The sequence below is a fragment of the Sphaeramia orbicularis genome, chromosome 8, assembly GCF_902148855.1.
Source record: "Sphaeramia orbicularis chromosome 8, fSphaOr1.1, whole genome shotgun sequence".
NCBI classification, from domain to species: Eukaryota; Metazoa; Chordata; class Actinopteri; order Kurtiformes; family Apogonidae; genus Sphaeramia; species Sphaeramia orbicularis.
Window position 1 is genome coordinate 18,814,781 of NC_043964.1, and position 22,302 is coordinate 18,837,082.

A 22,302-nucleotide genomic window follows, 5' to 3' on the forward strand; every position below is an offset into this window, starting at 1 on the left:
GTTCTTTTCAGAGTTTACAATGAACACTTTTTAGGGATTTGCACAGAGTTGAGTGTGAGCGACTCGTGTGATTTTTCGCAGCTGAAAGACGGTATGAGAACTAAGGCGCTTTTGATTGTGGCGTATTGTTCGCTTTCTGCTGAAATTCTGTCCAGACACATGCTGTTGATTGAAAGACTGTCAGACTTGATAAATTTTCCCTTTTTTGTCAGTTTGTCATTGCTTATGATTGTTATTTACATGTTTTGTGAACGTGAGTTGTATATACTGAAAAAGTCCAAAATAGAATCCACCACCTTTTTTTTTTTTAACTTTTTATCCAATACAAATTTATTTGTAAAGCACTTGAAAACACAGGTGTCAAACATGCGGCCCGGGGGCCAAATCCGGCCCACCAAAGAGTCCAGTCCGGCCCTTGGGATGAATTTGTGATATGCAAAAATTACACTAAAATATTAACAATCCTTTTATTTCAGATTCCACATTCAGACCAATTCAATCTAAAGTGGGTCAGACCAGTAAAATACTGTCATAGTAACATACAAATAATGACAACTCCAAATGTTTCTTATTGTAAATGTAAATATTTTCATATATTTACACAAAAACAAAGTATAATTTTGCAAAAAATACGCATAACCTGAAATGTCATAAGAGAAGATTGAATGAATGAATGAATGTTTATTTCAGTTAAATACAAAATACAAAACACATACATATTAAAAAAAACAACAAAACAAAACACATACATATAAAAAAAAAAACAAACAAAACATAAAATTAACACATTTTGTAACTGAAAAAGGAAGACGCTGAAGCCGGAGGCTTATTTCTGCTTCTCCTATTCGCATCCTTAGTCCATGTCCACACCTTAAGTTGCAGCAGAGAAATACTTAAACACAAATTATGCTACATTCAGTGTAATAAGTCATTTTGTAATCATATTACTTTCATAGCCCTTCATAATTTGACAAATTAAAGTCTTTTTGAAACTCAGTGAGCTACACAATTTCACTTCATCCTTCAGTTCGTTCCATAGCTTGACACCAATAACTGAAACACTGTGATATTTAACGTTTGTTCTTACTTTACATTTTTCAAACACAAACATCCCTCTTAAATTATAATTTCCTTCTCTTAACTTAAAAATTTTCTGAATACAAAAAGGAAGGTTTTTACTTTTAACGCGAAACATAAATTCCATTGTTTTTAAATATACAATGTCAAGAAATTTTAGTAAACCAGATTCTACAAAAAGTGGATTACTGATTGGAGATAACCAGCTTTGTTTATGACTCTAATAGCTTTTTTTTGGAGTTTAATTATCGGGTCTATATTAGTTTTATACACATTGCCCCATATTTCCACACAGTATGACATATATGGCATTACAAGTGCACAATACAACATATGCAAACATTTTTTGCTTAACAAGTCTCAAGTTTTATAAAGAATCGCAACAGACTTGGACATTTTACGTTTGATATATTCTATTTGTGGTTTCCAACAGAGTTTATGGTCAATAATCACTCCCAAAAATGTTGTTTCATACACCATTTCAATTTCAATTTCATTAATTTTCAGTTTGATATCATAATTTCCCCTAGCACCGCCAAAAACCATAAATTTTTTTTATCTTCATTAAGTGATAACTTATTTACGTCAAACCATTTTTTTAACTTGATCACTTCCTTTTCCACAGTTTCTAATATTTGTTACATATTTGCTCCCGCATAATTAAGCACAATTTTAACAATATTCTGCCTGTTACTCACTGTTTTGTGTATTTGTAGATCCACTGTGATCTGTAAATTCTAATATACATGTGTGAATGATAAACTGAGACAGAATATTGTTAAAATTACACTTATTTTTTTCAGTTTGTTCATGTTATTCACATTTTTTGAAAGGACAGTTTGTAGATGAAAACCTGTTCATTATGTAAATTAACTTTTTTTTGCTGTTGACATTATTTATATATTATTATGTTATTATTTTACTGGTCTGGCCCATTTCAGATCAAATTAAGCTGAATGTGGCCCCTGAACTACAATGAGTTTGACACCCCTGCTTTAAAACAACTGCAGTGGACCAAAATGCTGTACAGAAGAATAATTCAAACCAAAACAGAAGAATAAAATACAGAATAGATTTAAAGACATAGAAACTGTACAAAAAAGAAAAAAAAAGTGCTATACAGAGGAATAAATAAAACCCAAATAAAAAGGAATAAAATACAAGAACAGATTAAAAAGCCATTCAATGACAATCAATATAAATAAAAATATAAATAGAACAGATAAATAACAACAATAAACCACTACCAAATTAAAAAAAATAGAATAAAAATAATACCTTCAAACATCTCACATGGTTTCAAAAGCCAAGGGGAAAAGATGGGTTTTAAGAAGGGATTTAAAAACAGACAGAGAGGAGGCCTGTCTGATATGGAGAGGCAGATCGTTCCATAGTTTAGGAGCTGCTGTAGCAAAGGCATGCCCACCCCTGAACCAAGGTTATAATAGTTTTAGATTTTTCATTATGGTTTAGTTTTTATTTAATTTTGACTTTTTTTTCTCTAATTCAGTTAGTTTCAATTAGTTTTTAGACCAGGTTTTCTAGTTAGCTTACCGGCCGTCATCATGCGGCGTCCTATGTTGTCGTCATCTGTCGTCCGTTACAAAATTTTCAATCATTTTCTTCTCCAAAACTACAATTCTGATTGACTTCAAACTTTGAATACAGCTTCTTTATGATGATGTCAACAAAAATTAGTGAAATTCTTTGGATCCAGATCTGATTCTGGATTTGGTGCGACTTTGAAAAATTTCTCCATTATAAGAGATAGGAAGTGGATCGATGCAGTAACTCAGTAAATATAAATGATATCCAGTGTAAATTTCTACAGTCCAGCCCTGATGTGGAGATGACCAAAACATAATGTCCACATGCTGATCAGGATCTTCTTCTGGATCCGGGAACTTACGGAAAATTTAACATGGGCTCTTATGGGGAAAAAATTTCAATCGTCGTCTTCTCCAAAACTCCAGTTCTGATTGACTTCAAACTTGGTATACAGCTTCTGTATGATGATGTCAACACAAGGTATTGAAATTATTTCGATCTGGATCTGATTCTGGATTTGGTGCGACTTTGAAAAATGTTCCCATTATAACAGATAGGAAGTGGATTGATCCAATAAATCAGTATCAATGATATCAAGCTGGAATTTGAATTGTTTACAGATCTGATTGGAATATGACCAAAACATGGGCTATTTCTGTAATAGAATAAATACACAGAACTGGGTGATAAAAAATGGCATCTGGATACATTTCCCAAAGCTTTTAATTTGGCCGGTAAGCTACAGGGCCATTGGTCCTATTTTTTTTTCATTAGTTTAGTTTTTTTCTAACTGCTTAGTTTTAGTTTAGTTTTAGTATTAATTTTAGTTTAATCATATCTTTTATCTTCTTCTCAGTCGTATTCAAATAAATCCCAGACAGGACTCTGCTGCTTTCTCCCATCTTTAGTCTCCATGTTTCCAGGTAGAGTGGGGACCAGAAGACGACTGTAAACCACAAGTGACAGACTGTGAAGTACCGTATACTGTCACCAGCTAAAATTGCTAGAGTGAAATAAATCGCTTTCGTATCAATCTGACACTGACAAAGATGAAAACGAAGGGAATTTTATCCATAATTTTTATACGTTTTAGTTAGTTTTGTAAACACACAATACAGTTTCAGTTAGTTATCGTTTTTTCTTTTAATTATAGATTTTATTTATTTCAGTTAACGAAAATGTTTTTTCGATTCCAGTTTTTGACATTTCGTTAGTTTTCGTTAACGATAATAACCTAGCCCTGAGCTTGCGTGTAGTTTTTGGAAAGAAAAAGAAACAAACCGAATCCAAAACAATACCCCTTGGCCCCCCTTTGGGGGGCAGGGCAAAGATTCAACTGTTGCCCATAAAGTTGGAATAAAAAATTGTTACCTCTTCTCATTATATGATTGTGACAATATGATTTATTTTCGATAGATAAAGTCTAACTGGGACTCAGTGTGTAATCATTGCACCTGGTCAAAGGTAATTACTGATGTGTAGAAATAGGAATAAAAAGAGGAATGTGCCTGAAAACTAAATTATTCCAAATTTATGGGCGACAGCATGTTTTGTGACACTTTTGACCCAAATTACTGCAGCTTTTGCTAGTGCAGGATAGACCGGGGTTAGTTGTGTAAGGACAGGAGCTGCACTCACCACAATCTAAAAAAATAGGACCAATGGCCCTGTAGCTTACCGGCCAAATGAAAAGCTTTGGGAAATGTGTCCAGATGCCATTTATTAACACCCAGTTCTGTGTATTTATTATATTACAGAAATAGCCCATGTTTTGGTCATATTCCAATCAGATCTGTAAAAAATTCAAATTCCAACTTGATATCATTGATACTGATTTATTGGATCAATCCACTTCCTATCTGTTATAATGGAAAAAATGTTTCAAAGTCACACCAAATCCAGAATCAGATCCGGATCGAAATAATTTCAATACCTTGTGCTGACATCATCATACAGAAGCTGTATACCAAGTTTGAAGTCAATCAGAACTGGAGTTTGGGGGAAAAAGACGATTGAAATTTTTTCCCCATAAGAGCCCACGTTAAATTTTCCGTAAGTTCCGGATCCAGAAGAAGATCCTGATCAGCATGTGGACATTATGTTTTGGTCATCTTCCCATCAGGGCTGTACTGTAGAAATTTACACTGGATATCATTTATATTTACTGAGTTATTGCATCGATCCACTTCCTATATAAATACAATTTTCATTTTCACATCAGCTTAAAAAAATGCATGACCGGAAATAAACATTTAAATCCACTTCCTATCTCTTATAATGGGGAAATTTTTCAAAGTCGCACCAAATCCAGAATCAGATCCAGATCCAAAGAATTTCACTAACTTTTGTTGACATCATCATAAAGAAGCTGTATACCAAGTTTGAAGTCAATTGGAATTGTAGTTTCGGAGAAGAAGACGATTGAAATTTTTGTAACGGACGACAGACGACAACGGACGACGACAGATGACGACAGACGACAACGACGACAACGGACGCCGCATGACGACAATAGCTTACTGCCGGTAAGCTAACAAGTGTTCTGAGAACGCAAACCTCCGCCAAGCACCCCGAACGGTGTGCATGTGTGGATCAACTATTTCTTTTTAAATTAAACCGTTTCCAGGTTGTTCCATACAGCAGAAAAAGTTGAAGCTTGGTCCCAGTCATGTGTATGTCAAATTATATTAAATTGCAATTAGTATTTGTTGAGTTATAATGAAAAAAGTGTGGTAAATGGGATTTTCAGTGTTAAATTGAAATGTCCACAGAGTCCACATTCCACAGTGGATGTGGACAATTTTGTGTCAGACACAAGATACTGTTATAAGCTACAGGTGGATCAGATTGGAGGCTAATTGGAGTCATTTTGAATTTTTTTAGGAATTTTCGAAAATTGCTCAATGATGAGAGATAGGAAAATTTGAGATTTTGTGACCTTGCTGTGACCTTGAACTTTGGCCTATTTGCTCCAAAATTTAATGGGTTCATCCCAGGGCCTAGGGGTCGGGACCCCACGTGGGGTCGCTTGGAATTCAGATGGGGTCGCCTGAAATTTCTAGTAATTGATAAAAAAACAACAACTACAGTCTACTCTCGTTATACCACCAACTTCTGTTCACGGCCAAATTGGCGGTATAGCAAAAATGGCGTTACAACGGGTTGCGTCCATAATGTGCGTGTCTTTACTATATGATGTCTATGCTGCCTCCGTTAACCCGTTCTAATTGCGTTTCTAAATAAATCTTGATTCTGTTATGTTGTAAGGGATCATTTAAAGTGGGGAAACATTTTAAGCATTATTATACCGTGTCGGGAAATGACACCCCATCATGTTGAGGCTTTGGCTTAATCCCACGTCCTCTTCCCGACATCCTGACCTACTGAGTGTTCTGCGATAAATGAACGGTGGCCGTTCCGTAGACCTACTCATAGCTTGTTGCGATCAGCGTCTGGCGCGTTTGTTTCAGTGCATTGTTAAAATTTATGTGTACTCGATGGCAATCACGCTGGCGGTATAATGGTCGGGAAATCAATGGTATAAGTGTTGTTTGTGCATGGAACTGGGCTGGCGGATGGCGATAGGCGGAAATGGTGGTAGCTAATGGAATAATGCATTGGGGATTTTTGTGCAATGGTTTTGGTCGGTTTTGGTTTGGTGAGCGAAAATGGCGGTATAATGGCGGGCGGTTTAACGAGAGTAGACTGTACAACAACTTACTAAAAAAATATATATGGTGAGTTGACAGAGACAATCCCAATCCATAAAAGACAGGACAAACTGTGAAGCTGAAACTGAAGCACTGTGGTTCTGTTTATCTGTCAAATGTTCATTGTGGTCAGTTTCAGATGCTGCAGCTCTTTCATAATTCATAGTTTGAGTTCTGTTTTTTTCAGTATTAATCGTCAGTCTTGTAAATACAAGCTGGACTGACTGTAGAGATCCTGACCAAGGAAAATAAAATTCTCACTCTGTGCTGTAATCTACACCTGGCTTTTCTGCCTCTGTCCATAATAATTAGGCCTGTAACGGTACACAAAATTTTCGGTTCGGTACATTTTCGGTTTTGAAAGCCACAGTTCTTTTTTTTTTTTTTTTTGGTTCGGTACGGGAAGAAAGAAAACCCCTCAAAATGTCTATTAATGCATTTATGAATTTTTTTTTTAACATTTTTCCCCCAATTTTTGGAGACAATAGAATATTGAAAAACAGAAATAATATAATTCTGCTGCTACAAATCAAATAGAAAATAAAATAAATTATTCATATTACTAAATGTATTTTAAACATTAGTATTGCACTTTTCCCTGAAAGGTAGTTTCGAACAAACAAGAAAAATCTAATCACAGTTCTGTCAGTTCACATTCTGCATAAAAATAACAAAAAAATTCCACATGAAGTGCAACATTAACAAGAGGGTAAACTGGTATTCTGTTTAAACAAACTGAAGAGAAACACTGACAACACAATGAAGCAAATTATTTATTTTAGACAAGAGAACAAACTGTTCAGGACACTGTGTGTATTTGTGTGTGCCTGTGTGCACAGAGGATTTTTTTTTTCTGTCGGAGCCGGGGGGTAGGGGGGGCGCACAATTATATACCTGGGGGTGCGGTCCATAACTAACGTAACGAACGCTGTCGTGAAACAAAAGTGAAACTTTACATACTTTCAACGTTCTATTTATTCCTCTATTATACAGCGTGCGTGACAGACAGACAGACAGACAGACGGAGCTACTGTAAGTGTTTTAGAACTACCGTAGTTCCTAGGGGCCAAACAACGCCCGTCTTATTTTCGTCTCTTTCCTCGTTGTTGTCTTTCACCAGAACCTGAACTGATCCAAACTGGACTGGACTGATGGTGGAGGGTCTTCAGTCTCTTCCTTCCAGGTTCACATCATATTTGTTGTTTTTTTTAACCTTATATCAACTGCTATTTCATATTTCGGGTCAATGTGTGCTCCTTTATTAAGTCTGTGTGAAACTTGCGCAGATTAGAAGTTCCGCGTCAAACAACGTCTTTCGTTCCTTTTTCTTTTTCTCATCATACTGTGCCGTTTCGGTACAGCTGTGTACCGAACCAAACAGGTGTGTAACGAAATGGTTCGGTTCGTGTACCATTACAGGCCTAATAATAATATACATTATATAGACTAAATGTCGTCTAAAATTAATGTTTATTTGCTACATAGTATAGCAAACTATTACATGATCAAAATCATGTTAATTTTAGCAAAAAAAAAAGTCTCAGTTTTGAATGTCTGTGGTCGCCAGAAATTTGTGATGTTAAAATGGGGTCATGAGACAAAAGAGGTTGGGAACCACTGGCCTAGGCCTATCTGTGGGTAAAATTTGGTAAAGATGGTTGTAATACAGGGTGGGGAAGCAAAATGTACAATATTTTGAGGCAGGGATTGAAAGACAGTGTATGACCAATTAGTTTATTGAAAGTCATGAGAATTCATTTGCCACAAGAAAATTGACATAATAGCAAATGTTTTTATTCTGTGTGTCCTCCTTTCTCAATAACTGCCTTCACACGCTTCCTGAAACTTGCGCAAGTGTTCCTCAAATATTCGGGTGACAACTTCTCCCATTCTTCTTTAATAGTATCTTCCAGATTTTCTCGTAATAGTTTTGCTCATAGTCATTCTCTTCTTTCCATTATAAACAGTCTTTATGGACACTCCAACTATTTTTGAAATCTCCTTTGGTGTGACGAGTGCATGCAGCAAATCACACACTCTTTGACGTTTGCTTTCCTGATTACTCATATGGGCAAAAGTTTCTGAAAAGGTATGGATAATAGTGTTAGGTATGATTGTGACATCAATATATGTTTGGTTTCAAAACAATTGACGTAGTGCCTGCTGAGAAAAAACAACTAAATGTTCATTGTAAATTTTGCTTCCCCACCCTGTAGTTTTCCTGTAAAGTTGCTAACAAACAAACAAACACACAAGCAAAGTGATCACAATACATCCTGGCGGAGGTAATTACTTGCAAATATATGTTTAACTGGAGTACTGAGAAGCCAAAATGTGCTAAAAGCAGTTGTTTTGACGCCCAAACATGGATTCTTGACATGTTTCGGGCACAGACTTTAAGACAGCCGAACAGTACACCCAGGGCCATAGGGTAACACTACATAAAACGCACTTTTCATTTCCTGGGACCTTTAAGCCTTCTGACTTACACAGGAGTCATTTCAAATCTGCCAATACGATTATGTTTACTATCTGAACATTCACATTGCATTTAAGTACAGCGTCTCTCAGGAAATTACTACTCTGGGTTGTTTCAACATCACATAGCTGTCCCACTTTTTTTGTGCGATGACCTTTTCAGCCCTCATGAAAACCACTTATATTATATTCCCTCAAGCACAGTGGCATTAATTCATGCCTGTTCTAAGCTCTGGATTTGAACTCTGTTGCACTCGCCGGAGCCCTCTCACCTCTGCTGGTTTTCGCTCTAAACAACAGATCAGCCGAGCGACTGGAGCCTGAAGCCCATTTAGTTCCTCACACCGGTTGCAGCAGCTGATGCAGGTGAGGCGGTCTCCACAGCGACGGCACTCTCGCGTGATTGGAACTTGTCACTCTGACGAAATGCCAAGTGTCAGCATTCATAAAGCGTATTGGTCCTTCTGCACCCGATATCATGATTCTAATAAACCACATGAACTTTACGTTGTCTTCCTTTAATTATTTGGACATCAAACGATAAGCACTCGCTAGCTGCATTCATTACTCCACTCAAGAAGATAAATGAGTTTACTCATTATGGCGTACCCCTGCAAACAAAGCAACACAAACAGCCCACATCAGGACACAACTTTGATACACTTCTGCATAATAATTTTAAGCCTTCTTTGAAGAGTCTGGGTCTGCACTAGATTGTTTGCAAAGTAATTTCTGTCACAGGACATCTGTAATGTTAATAGCCAATTCACATGAGATAACAGATCTCTAATCAGTCTCTGAAATTACTGCGATGGGAGTGTGTGCTCCATTTACAGAGGTGTCCGCTCTATTTACACGCAGTCGTGATGCCAGAAGAGCCCCATGCACCGCATATGCAGTTGAATCCTAATGAAACATGACAGAAATGTAGTAAAAATGGTACACTTGAGGAGAGACAACAACATACTCAGTTTCTCTACACATTTTCCTCCGTTATCTTTGGTAATATGTCCTACATCAGGGGTGTCAAACTCATTTTCTTCTGGGGGCCACATTCAGCCCAATTTAATCTGAAGTGGGCCGGACCAGTAAAATAATAGCATGGTAGCCAATAAATAATGACAACTCCAAATTGTTTTAGCACAAAAAATTATGTTCAATAATGCCAATATTTACATTTACAAACTATCCAAACAAAAGGATGTGAATAACCTGAAAAAACGGAATTTGTTAAGAAATACAAGTACAATTTTTATCAATATTATGCCTCGACTTATTTATACATATGCACAAAACATTTAGTAACAGGCAGAAAATTGTTAAAATTGCTCTTAATTTTCTTCATTTTGTTCAAGTTATTCACATGTTATTGTTAAAGGATAGTTTGTTAATGTAAACATTTTCATAATTTAATGTTTTTTGCACTAAATCAAAGAAAAAATTGGTGTTGTCATTATTTATAGGTTATTATGATATTATTTTTGAGTTTGATGCCCTAAGTTGAACTTTGCAAATTCATCCCAGGGGCCGGATTGGAACCTTTGATGGGCCGGTTTTGGCCCCCGGGCCACATGTTTGACACCTGTGTCCTACATGGATGCAGACGGTAGGGGTCAACAATGCATTCAAACAGTCAAAAGTAGAGATACGCATTTTAATTACGTTTTGTTCAATAATCGAGCACATTTTTGTCAGTTACTCATGACATCATTGTTAATCGGTGTTGTGCAAGTTACTTCCAAACTGAAATATATTACACATTACTTGTTATTACCTCTGCCAGGAGGTATTGGGATCACTTTGCTTTGTGTGTTTGCGTGTTTGTTAGTTAGTTTGTTTGTTTGTTTGCATGTTTGTTAGTTTGTTTGTTTGTTTGTAAGCAAGATAACTGAAAAAGTTATGGATGGATTTTCACAAAATTTTCAGGAAATATTGAAACTGGCACAAGGAAGAAACGATTAAATTTTGGTGGTGATCGGGGGGCAGATCTGTGTTGGCAGAGGTCTGTGCTCTCCGTTCTTATTTACACTACCAGGCAAAAGTTTGGACTCACCTGGTTTTTCTTTATTTTCATGACTATTTCCATTGTAGATTCTCACTGAAGGCATCAAAACTATGAATGAACACATATGGAATTATGTAGTTTAAAAAGATGTGACAAAACTCAAAGCATGTTTTATATTTTAGATTCTTCAAAATAGCCACATTTTGCTTTTATTACTGCTTTGTGCATTCTTGGCATTCTCTCGATGAGCTTCATGAGGTAGTCACCTGAAATGTTTTCCAAAAGTCTGGAAGGAGTTCCAAATGATGCTGAGCACTTGTCGGCCATCTGTGGTCCATCTTATGTCATTTAAATAAGAAGGTGAGTCCAAACTTTTGCCTGGTAGTGTACATTTACATTTATGCACTTGGCAGACGCTTTTTTCCAAAGCAACTTACAGGGGAAAGTTGACAATTAAGCTCTCTCTTTCTATTTCTTTTGTAAAGCACCTTAAAACAACCACAGTGGATCAAAGTGCTGTACAGAAGAATAAATTAAAAACAAAATAAAAGAATAAAATTACAAGAAGAGATTAAAAACATAAAACAACTGCACAATTAAAAACAGTATCGGACAGAAGAATAACAAAGAAAAATGAAAGAACAATATAGAATAGATTTAAAAAAAAGACATAAAAATTTGTATAGTTAAAAACAGTAAAAATAAAAATACCAAATAAAACAATAGAGTAAACACTTTGAAAGTGCTTGGACAGGAGTTGCTTCATTTTATTGCATTACTGTCTCAGAATTGTAATGTGTGACATGATTCCTGTATTACTTTTGAGTTACATGCAGACTCTTGTCAAAAAATAGCATGTGCACAATAGAAGCCAACCCCCCCCCCCCCCCCCCCCTGAAGAGAACAAGAGACAGTAGAGCCTTGGGATGCAGGTTCAAGCAGGGGACACAGTGCTGAGGATGCCGGAAGATAAATCTGCAATTAATAATAAAATAATAAAATAAAAATCATGCTAACTAGTCTCTTAAAGCAGGGTTAGGGTTAGTAATGAGCATACGACCATGTGACCAAAGGACGGTCTTCTGCCGTCTTCATCCATTGGCTGAACACCAACAGGAAATAGAACTTTCCTTCTGCATTTTTGATTCCTTAAGGTCTCACGGTCTTGCTGTTTGTTTGTTTTTTTTTGAGCAGTTAAATTATGGGCGAAAAGTGTGTTGTTATGCAAGCGCTATTAAACATACAGTATACCGAGTTAAATATTACTGAAAATTGATTTGTAATGCCTTACGCTACTGTGTTACAACAAAAAGTAATCTGGTACTGTAATGCATTACTTTTGTAACACGTTACTCCCAACACTTGTTAACACATGGCCTCCATTCAAACAAATAATAATAAAAACTGAAAAGCTAAACCACAAGTATTTCATTTATTTGAAAACAGTGCCATAAACATTAGCCCTGTGTCAATATGATGTATTTGATTGATTGATGTATTTATTTCGAACATGAATGTCAAACAGAAGAAAATAAATAAACAAAACACTTAAACATAAGACATATAATATGTATTCGAAAAGGAGTGAGAAGAAGTACAACTTATAAACTCCCACCCCTTCTACTTATATAATTAATAACAATAATAACCTTCCAAGTCTAAAATGTAAATCAAAATGTAAAACATGAAACTTCTGTCACCCCCATCTGTACCCCAAAATAATAAGAAAAACGAAAAAAAAAGATGTGACAATATGTAACACCCCACTTCTGCTCAACAACTAAACATAGCAGTAATGTAACTATAATCACTTTTAATAAGTTACTTGTACAAACACACTATGGGCTTGTTTTCAGTGTGAAGGTTAATGTAGTTCAAGAACCTGAAAGCACATTTTGTGAGAAAATAGAAATAAAATCAGGTGGGAAATGTGTTTTTTTCCTTGAATAAAAAAAAAAAGAAAAGTCTCATATAAAAGATGAAAATATACCTTTTATTTTCTTGCGACTGTGAGGCCCTTCTTTGTTGTTTTGTGTGATGTGAACAGCATTTCAAGCACAAGCCATTTCTTCTGAACTGTCTTCAACAAGCAGGATTTAAAGAGTGTCTAACCTTGGCTTTAGCAGCATCCAGGATAAGAAGTCATCTCTTAAAGGATGTTTTACAGTGAACGTACTCTGCACTGCAGGACCTGAGGATGAACCCCTTAAATCCTGTGTGACCAACGAAATGAGGAGGATCATTTTGGTTCAAAGATGGTCAACTGTTAAAAAAGGATCTCAGATCATCCGTGTTAATACGATGACATGGGCTTGTATTTTTCCTAAGCTTCATCTTCTGACCGCCATCGCATAAAAGTGATGCTCTAAACTTTATCTGTCTTCATTTACATCAGGGGTCTCAAACTCATTTTCTTTCAGGGGCCACATTCAGTCCGATTTGATCTCCAGTGGGCCGGACCAGTCAAATAATAGCATAATAACCTACACTACCAGGCAAAAGTTTGGACTCACCTGGTTTTTCTTTATTTTTATGACTATTTCCATTGTAGATTCTCACTGAAGGCATCAAAACTATGAATGAACACATATGGAATTATGTAGTTTAAAAAGATGTGACAAAACTCAAAGCATGTTTTATATTTTAGATTCTTCAAAATAGCCACATTTTGCTTTTATTACTGCTTTGTGCATTCTTGGCATTCTCTTGATGAGCTTCATGAGGTAATCATCTGAAATGTTTTCCAAAAGTCTGGAAGGAGTTCCAAATGATGCTGAGCACTTGTTGGCCATCTGTGGTCCATCTTATGTCATTTAAATAAGGTGAGTCCAAACTTTTGCCTGGTAGTGTATAAATAATGACAACTCCAAATTTTTACCTCCGCCAGGAGGTATTTTGATCGCTTTGCTTTGTGTGCGTGTGTGTTTGTTTGTTAGCAAGATAACTTAAAAAGTTATAGACGGATTTTCATGAAATTTTCAGGAAATGTTGATACTGGCACAAGGAAGAAATTATTACATTTTGGTGGTGATCTGGGGGGGGGGGGGGGGGTGGCACGGGGGCCCACTGATCTGCCTTGGCGGATGTCTGCACTCTGAGTGGTTTTCTTGTTGTCTTTGTTTTAGCGCAAAAAACCCCATGAATTTATAAAAATACTTACTGTTATAAACTATTCTAACAAAAAAGATGTGAATAACCTGAAAAAAATGGACATTTCTTGAGAAAAATACGTGCAATTTTAATGATATTATGCCTCAACTTATCATTTCTACATGTGCATTATGGATCAAATCTACAAAGACACTAAACACAAAGTAACAGGCTGAAAATAGTTCAAATTGTGCTTAATTTTCTTTAGACATTTCAGGTTGTTCATATTTGTTCAGGTTATTCACATTTTATTGTTACAGGATAGTTTGTAAATGTAAATATTTTCATAATTTAATGTTATTTTTTGCACTAAAACAAAGACAACAAGAAAAGCACTCAGACCTCCGCCAAGGCAGATCAGTGGGCCCCCGTGCCAACCCCCCCCCCCCCCCCCCCCCTCCCCCGATCACCACCAGAATTTAATCATTTCTTCCTTGTGCCATTATCAACATTTCCTGAAAATTTCCTGAAAATCCATCCATAACTTTTTGAGTTATCTTGCTAACAAACAAACAAACACGCACACACACAAAGCAAAGTGATCACAATACCTCCTGGCAGAGGTAAAAATTTGAAGTTGTCATTATTTCTACACATAATGTAATATTTTTTTCACATCAAACCAAGAAAATATGGCGTCATTATTTTTTGTAGGTTGTTATGCTGTTATTTGACGGTAGATCATATTGATCTGTTTGTGGAACCTGAACTTAAATGAGTTCCACAGCCTTGACTGTGGAATTTTTGCACTTTGTAAATTCATCCAACAGGCCGGATTGGAAACTTTGGCGGGCCGGTTTTGGCCCCCGGGCCGCATGTTTGACACCTGTGATTTCCATCATAAGTACCGATGCATCCCTGAATGGCTGCTATCTGAGCTTTGTTAAACACTCACAAAACAGCTCATTTCCTTTGTCATTTTCATCCACGCTCAGCTGGCTACCCTCAAAGCGAGGCCACGCGTTGTGTGTTTTACGTCTGAAGCCCAGTAGCTCTATTAGTGACTCTGTCAGCAACCATATTTTAGCATCTCTGTGTTCTCACCTCTCCGCTCCCAATAACAAACACCATAAAGTGTCAACTGAATTATGAGCCTTGGTTCCTGCCTACTCATTTTGATAATAGATTTTGAGATAAATCACTGTGCTTTGTTTGGTGAGTAATGCTTGGTTGACAGGATGACAGAGGACATAGCTCCCATGTTCAGTAACCTTATATCATATAAAGCGCTAACAAGATGTTTCTCACTGCAACATGTTTGCGACTCCAGAGACCATGGATTGAATGTTGCTACTGCTTCCAAATCCATGGGTGTTAACTCAAAACGGAGCAGAGGCACTGCTGGGAGCTTGGCTAAGTACTGCAAAACATTAATACAAAGCAGCCAGGGCTCTTTCCTTCCGTGGTATGTGGAGCCTGTTTAAATTGCTAGAAGACCACAACTCTGCAGTGACAGTTTTGCATTGTTCATTCCCCAATTAATAACTTCACTCTGGAAGGTTTGCGGGCAGTGCTCATTGATTCTGTGTTATTAAAACTCCCAGTGCTACCCACTATGTCTCTCAGCCTTTGCCTACAGACTGTTAAACAGGACCGACCCCCACCACCACCACCACCACCACCACCCCCTTTTACCGACTGCTCTGCTAATTTGGGCTGTTTGCTATCGATATTGATTAGTTCTTGATATTCCCTTCAGCTGGCCTGTCTGTGAAGCTCTCCACTGTAAGTCATTGCTCACCCACATGTCAATTACTGTAGAGGAGTAGAGCACCACTCTGTCTTAATGAAAGCACATGGACTGAGATGTTTACCAGAGGTGTAGATAAAAAGAGCTGTAGAGAAACTAGCTTCATTAGCGTGGAAATCCAAATACAACTTTAACCCTTTCATGCATGAATTATGAGAACCTATAGTCAAGATTTTTTTTCTGGAATGTTTTTGTTCCTCCTTAGGCATAAAAAAAAAAAAAAAATTGCGATCAAGATTTTTTTTCATGGAGTTACAAAAATGTCCAAGCGTTTAATTCTTTAAGTAAAGAAACATGTGTTTAACCCTTTCATGCACTAATCATGAGAACCTTAGTTAAGATTTTTCTCTCGAGTGTTTTCATTCCTCCATAGGCATGAAAAAAACACAGTGTGATCAAGTTTTGTTTTTTTTTTCATGGAGTTACAAAAATGTCCATGCATTTAATTTTTGAAGTAAAGAAATGTGTTTAAAACCCAATATCGGAAATTGATATTAAAACAATGAAATAAAATCTGACATCTCACATTTTAATCTCACATTTTAACATATTTTAATGCTAATTATTACTCTTTTCATGGAGATAATATGCAAAAAAAAACAAAAAAAAAACAGCTTTTTTTCCCTAACAAATAACAGTTGATTTACACTGAAACATGTTACTGCAGATCAGGTTTATCAAGAACAGCAAAGTTACAGTAATGGTATGAATTACAGTGTATGGGATGATGCATAAGTGTCCACTGTGTTGGCTGATATGGAACTAAAATAACAAAACCCACAAATATACAAGAGAACAGAGCTGTAGAATAACTGTCCACTGTAGTGACTTATGCATGAAAGGGTTAAAACCCAATATCAGAAAGTAAAGTGAAAACAATGAAATAAAAACATTTTTAAGGCTGCTAATTTGATGTTTTCTCACATTTTAACACACTCTAATGCTAGTTATTACCTCATATAATATGCAAAAAACAACTCTTTTTGTCTAAAAATTAACAATTGATTTACACTTAAACATGTTCGTGCAGACCAGGTTTAACAAGAACAGCAACGTTATAGTAATGGTATGAATTGCAGTGTTTGAGATGATGCATAAGCGTCCACTGTGTTGGCTGATATGGAACTAAAACAACAAAACCTATGAATATACAAGAGAACAGCTGGAGAAGAACTGACCACTGTAGTGACCACTATGCATGAAAGGGTTAATATAGTGTGAATACAGTGATATGTTTTGTTTGTTTTGTTTTGTTTTTTTTTAGAAGAATTGGAATGAAAAGGAGTATTTCATAAAAAATGACTTAAATATTTAACAGTTGGGGTTATTTTATTACATCTGACAAATGCACTGTTTCTTAATTAATTCAGTGTTTTTGTTGCCGTTTGTTTGCTTATGATAAATGTGCTCATTCTTAGAGAAAAAAGAGAACTGGAAAATAAATTAGATCCCTCCAGAATCATCAAGTTGTAAATTAGTTTTATTAAATATCAATATGCACATCCAAATGTGTGTAAAGCATAGCAATTTAAAAATTCAACTTTCTATGATCTTAGACCGAGTTAGATTTGTCTGTAATTACCTTGAAGGTTGCATTTAGGCACATTCTCATTGAGTAAATTCAATTATGGTAGGTTTTCTGTTACAAATCAAATCACATCAATAACAGACTGAGATATTAAAGCAGGGGGAGGTCACGCACCAGAACATACTTAGAACTACAGCAACACAACTTATCCACAGACTGTATCGCTCGCTAAATTAAGTATAAAGCTCATTGTTCACACTAGAGCTGCAACCGATTAATCGACTCAAAGTGATCCAAAAAAATCACAATTTTCCTGAATCAAAGCTTTGTTTCCTTCATTTCTCTGCTGTTAAACATTGGTTCCACTGTTGTGTTTCACACGGACGCTTACTGTGACGCACAAAAAAGCTTCAATTCAGGAAAACAGCAATAGAATATCTCCCTTCAATCAATTCGAGTCGATAAATCGAATCAGGAATTTTTGCATTGGCTTCAAGCACCTAGTCGATTAATCAGTTGCAGCTCTACTTCACACACATCAGGTTTTTGTCATCAAACTAAAACTCATAGTTGCTTATCTTTTCTTCAGATTTGGAGGATTGTAAGATCTAGTAATAAGATGGCCAAAGAAACATTTTGGGAATGGTTTTGGGGTATCTTTTTGCAATACTGATTAATAACTGATGCAAATATACAGGGTGACACAAAAAAATGGGAACTTTTTAACAATCCAATAAAACCAAGAGTGATGGAAGAAAAATATTTTATTCATAGTAATTGAAACCTTAAACCATGCCATTTAAGAAACAATGATGGAATTTTTACTTTTTAAAAATTACTTCCTGTAGATGGCGTCCTCCTGTACGAATGCATTCTTGAAATCTGCTGTTGAGATTCCTCATTGACCGCTGCAACATCTCAGCTGGGATACTGTGAATTTCATCCTGAATTCTCTGTTTTAACTCATCCACAGTTCTTGGTCGAGTCGTGTACATTTTACTCTTGAGATAGCCCCACAAGAAAAAATCACAAACGGACAAATCTGGTGATCTAGGGGGCCAGGAAGCGTTACCGAATCTTGAGATCTCACGGTTACTGAACAATTCTCGCACAGCCGCCAATGGTTACTAAAATGGGGGTGTGTTTACTTGCTCAAGGTCACTGTCTCGCAGTGCTGCCACTTGCTCATGTCTGCCAATACGCACTTCAAAAATTCACGTTTTTTACTGTAACCATTGGCGGCTGTGCGAGAATTGTTCGGTAACTGTGTGATCTCAAGATTCGGTAACGTTCCCTGGCCCCCTAGATCGCCAGATTTGTCCGTTTGTGATTTTTTCTTGTGGGGCTATCTCAAGAGTAAAGTGTACACGACTTGACCCAGAACTCTGGATGAGTTAAAACAGAGAATTCAGGATGAAATTCACAGTATCCCAGCTGAGATGTTGCAAAGGTCAATGAGGAATCTCAACAACAGATTTCAAGAATGCATTCGTACAGGAGGACGCCATCTACAGGAAGTAATTTTAAAAAAATGAAAATTCCATCATTGTTTCTTAAATGGCATGTTTTAAGGTTTCAATTACTATGAATAAAATATTTTTCTTCCATCACTCTTGGTTTTATTGGATTGTTAAAAAGTTCCCGTTTTTTTGTGTCACCCTGTACTTGTACACCTTGATTGTGATCAGGCCGACTATGTTGTTAATATACAGATTGCTAAATAAAGCCCTTCTCAAAGCACCATGCTGCAGGATTTTGCAACTGAAATCTGCCCCAGTCTTCTATCCAAGCTGGAGAAACACCCAAAAGGGTCATTCTGAAAGACTGACTGAAGCGATGTGGCAGCGTCTCGGCTCAGGTTCTTCTGAAACAGGTGTGTGAAGCTCATAGCCACGAGCACACAGCCAAAAACACCAGCCAGTGTCAGCAGCTGTGGGCAAAATTCAGATTTAAATGTGACAGTTGCTAAATTTAATGAAAATACAGTAGACAGCTGCTGGGCATGGGAGAGAATTAGTCTGCATCTGCTACAGTGTCATTAGTAAACAAGCCAAAGAGAAGGATATGTCACCATTTACCAAAAATATCACCAATTTTACTTTTAAGCATGTTTAGGATGAATCCATAAAGACCAAAACATCCACTGGTGACCAAAATCATTCATGGAAATAAAATGTTTAATAACTCTTGATCCATTAATCCTATCATTACATGTAAATAATTGGTGTAAAATGTAGTTTGTCATCTTTTCATGGTCATCAGATATGTCCCATTTGGATGTTCAGATGCTTCGTAGTTACCGTGGAAACACCGTCATTTTCAGCAACATTGATTCATCAGTAAAACCTGATTTTCACTTACATAAAGACCTAAACATTCACTGGTGACCAAGACCATCTACTGATCTAAAATGTTTAATAATGCTTGATCCATTAATCCTATCATTACATGTAAATAATTGGTGTAAAATGTAGTTTGTCATCTTTTCATGGTCATCAGATATGACCCATTTGAACGTTCAGAGGCTCCGTAGTGAACGTGGAAACACCGTCATCTTCTACAACATTGACTCATCAGTAAAACCCATGGAGTTTGATAAATAACTGTAGATGGAGACACTTGTTTTATGTTCAGTTATTGATAGATTTAGCTGAAAAAGTAACTTTTTCTTGAGTTTTCTCTATTTTTGATATAATAATCTTTGAATTTACTTTGAGTTTTCATGAACATTCGTAAAACCCATGGAATTTGATTAATGACAGTGGATGGAGACACTTATTTTATGTTTAATTAACAATATACTGTATTTTGCAGAAAGGGTCATATTTTTCTTCAGTTTTCTCTGTCTTGGATATAATAACTCTCAACTTTAACCTGAGCTTTAATGAACATCTACAAAATCAGTACATTAAATATAGGAAAATACCTGATTTTCACTTTACATAAAGACCTAAACATTCACTGGTGACCAAGACCATCTACTGATCTAAAATGTTTAATAATGCTTGATCTATTAATCCCATCAATACATGTAAATTTTTGGTGGAAAATGTAGGTTGTCATCTTTTCACGGTCATTAGATATGACCCATTTGGACGTTCACAGGCTCCGCAGTTACCATGGAAACGCTGTCATATTCTTCAACATTGATTCCCCAGTAAAACCCATGGAGTTGGATCCCAATGACAGTGGATGAAGACACTTGTTTTATGTTCAATTAATGATATATTTTCTGAAAAAGTTACTTTTTCTTCATTTTTCTCTGTTTCTGATATTATGACAATTGAGTTAAATCTGAGCTTTTATGAACATCTACCTAATCAGTATATTAAATATAGGAGAACCCCTATTTTCACTCAAAAAATGCAAAATACAGAGCATGTTATTGGAGTAAATGGTGATAAATCACTTAAGAAAGGTTAAAAATAGAGAAAAATTCATTTGGGAACTTCCCCAAAAGTACATTTGGTCTTTATGGGGTAACAACAGTGGATGGAGGCACTTATTATATGTTTAGTTAACAATATATTTTGCAGAAAAAATGATCTTTTCCTTCAGTTTTCCCTGTTTCTGATATAATAACCCTCAACTTTAATCTGAGCTTTTATGAACATCCACCATATCAGTACATTTAATAAAGGATAACACCTGATTTTCAGTTAAAAAATGCAAAATACAGAGCATGTTATTGGAGTAAAGGGTGATAAATCACTGAAGAAAGGTTAAATAGGGAGAAAAATTCATCTGGGAACTTCCCCAAAAGTACACTGGGTCTTTATGGGTTAACGACAGTGGATGGAGACACTTATTATATGTTTAGTTAACAATATATTTTGCAGAAAAAAATCATCTTTTACTTCAGTTTTCTCTGTTTCTGATATAATAACCCTCAACTTTAATCTGAGCTTTTATGAATATCTACATAACCAGTACATTAAATATAGGAGAACACCTATTTTCACTTAAAAAATGCAAAATACAGAGCATGATATTGGAGTGAAGGGTGATATATCACTTAAGAAAGATTAAAAATAGAGAACAATTAATATGGGAACTGCCCCAAAAGTACACTGGGTCTTTATGGGTTAACGACAGTGGATGGAGACACTTATATGTTTAGTTAATACTATATTTTGGACAAAAAAAATAATGTTATGCTTCAGTTTTCTCTGTTTAAGATATAATAACCCTCAACTTTAATCCAAGCTTTAATGAGCATCTGTCTAATCAGTAGATTAAATATAGGAAAACACCTGATTTTCACTTAAAAAATGCAAAATACAGAGCATGATATTAGAGTAAAGGGCGATATATCACTTAAGAAAGGTTAAAAATACAGAAAAAATAATTTGGGAAGTGCCCCAAAAGCAGCTCTGGGTCTTTATGGGTTAACGACAGTGGATGGAGGCACTTATTATATGTTTAGTTAACACTATATTTTGCAGAGAAAAATCATATTTTTCTTCAGTTTTCTCAGTTTCTAATATAATAACCTTCAGCTTTAACCTGAACTTTTATGAACATCTACATAATCAGTGTATTAAATATAGGAAAACACCTGATTTTCCCTTAAAAAATGCAAAATACAGAATATATAATTAGAGTAAATGGCGATAAATCACTTAAGAAAGGTTAAATTTACAGGAAAAATTAATTTGGGAAGTGCCATAAAAGCAGCACTTGGTCTTTATGGGTTAAATTTCAAATATCTATCTGACGATTTGGCATCAGCTCAGGTTCTGAAAAATATTCTAGATGCTTGGCTCAGGAATTTAACACGGCTCGATTAAGCATCAAGACCTTGAAGTATGTGCAATCATGATTCCTGAAAGCAGTTATTATTACAATTTAGTCTGATGAGCTATTAACACATGTCAATGGAGATGATTGCTGAGATGCACATTTCCTCACCGCCTGCTGCATTTGATTAGGCCGACATGCCATCTGAAACTTCAAATCATAAAACATTTGAAAACTTTCCAAACAGGTACAGTATATGTGTGACAATCCGATAAAGCCGAGCCGCTCGGGTCCACACGCTTTTTATTTACATTCG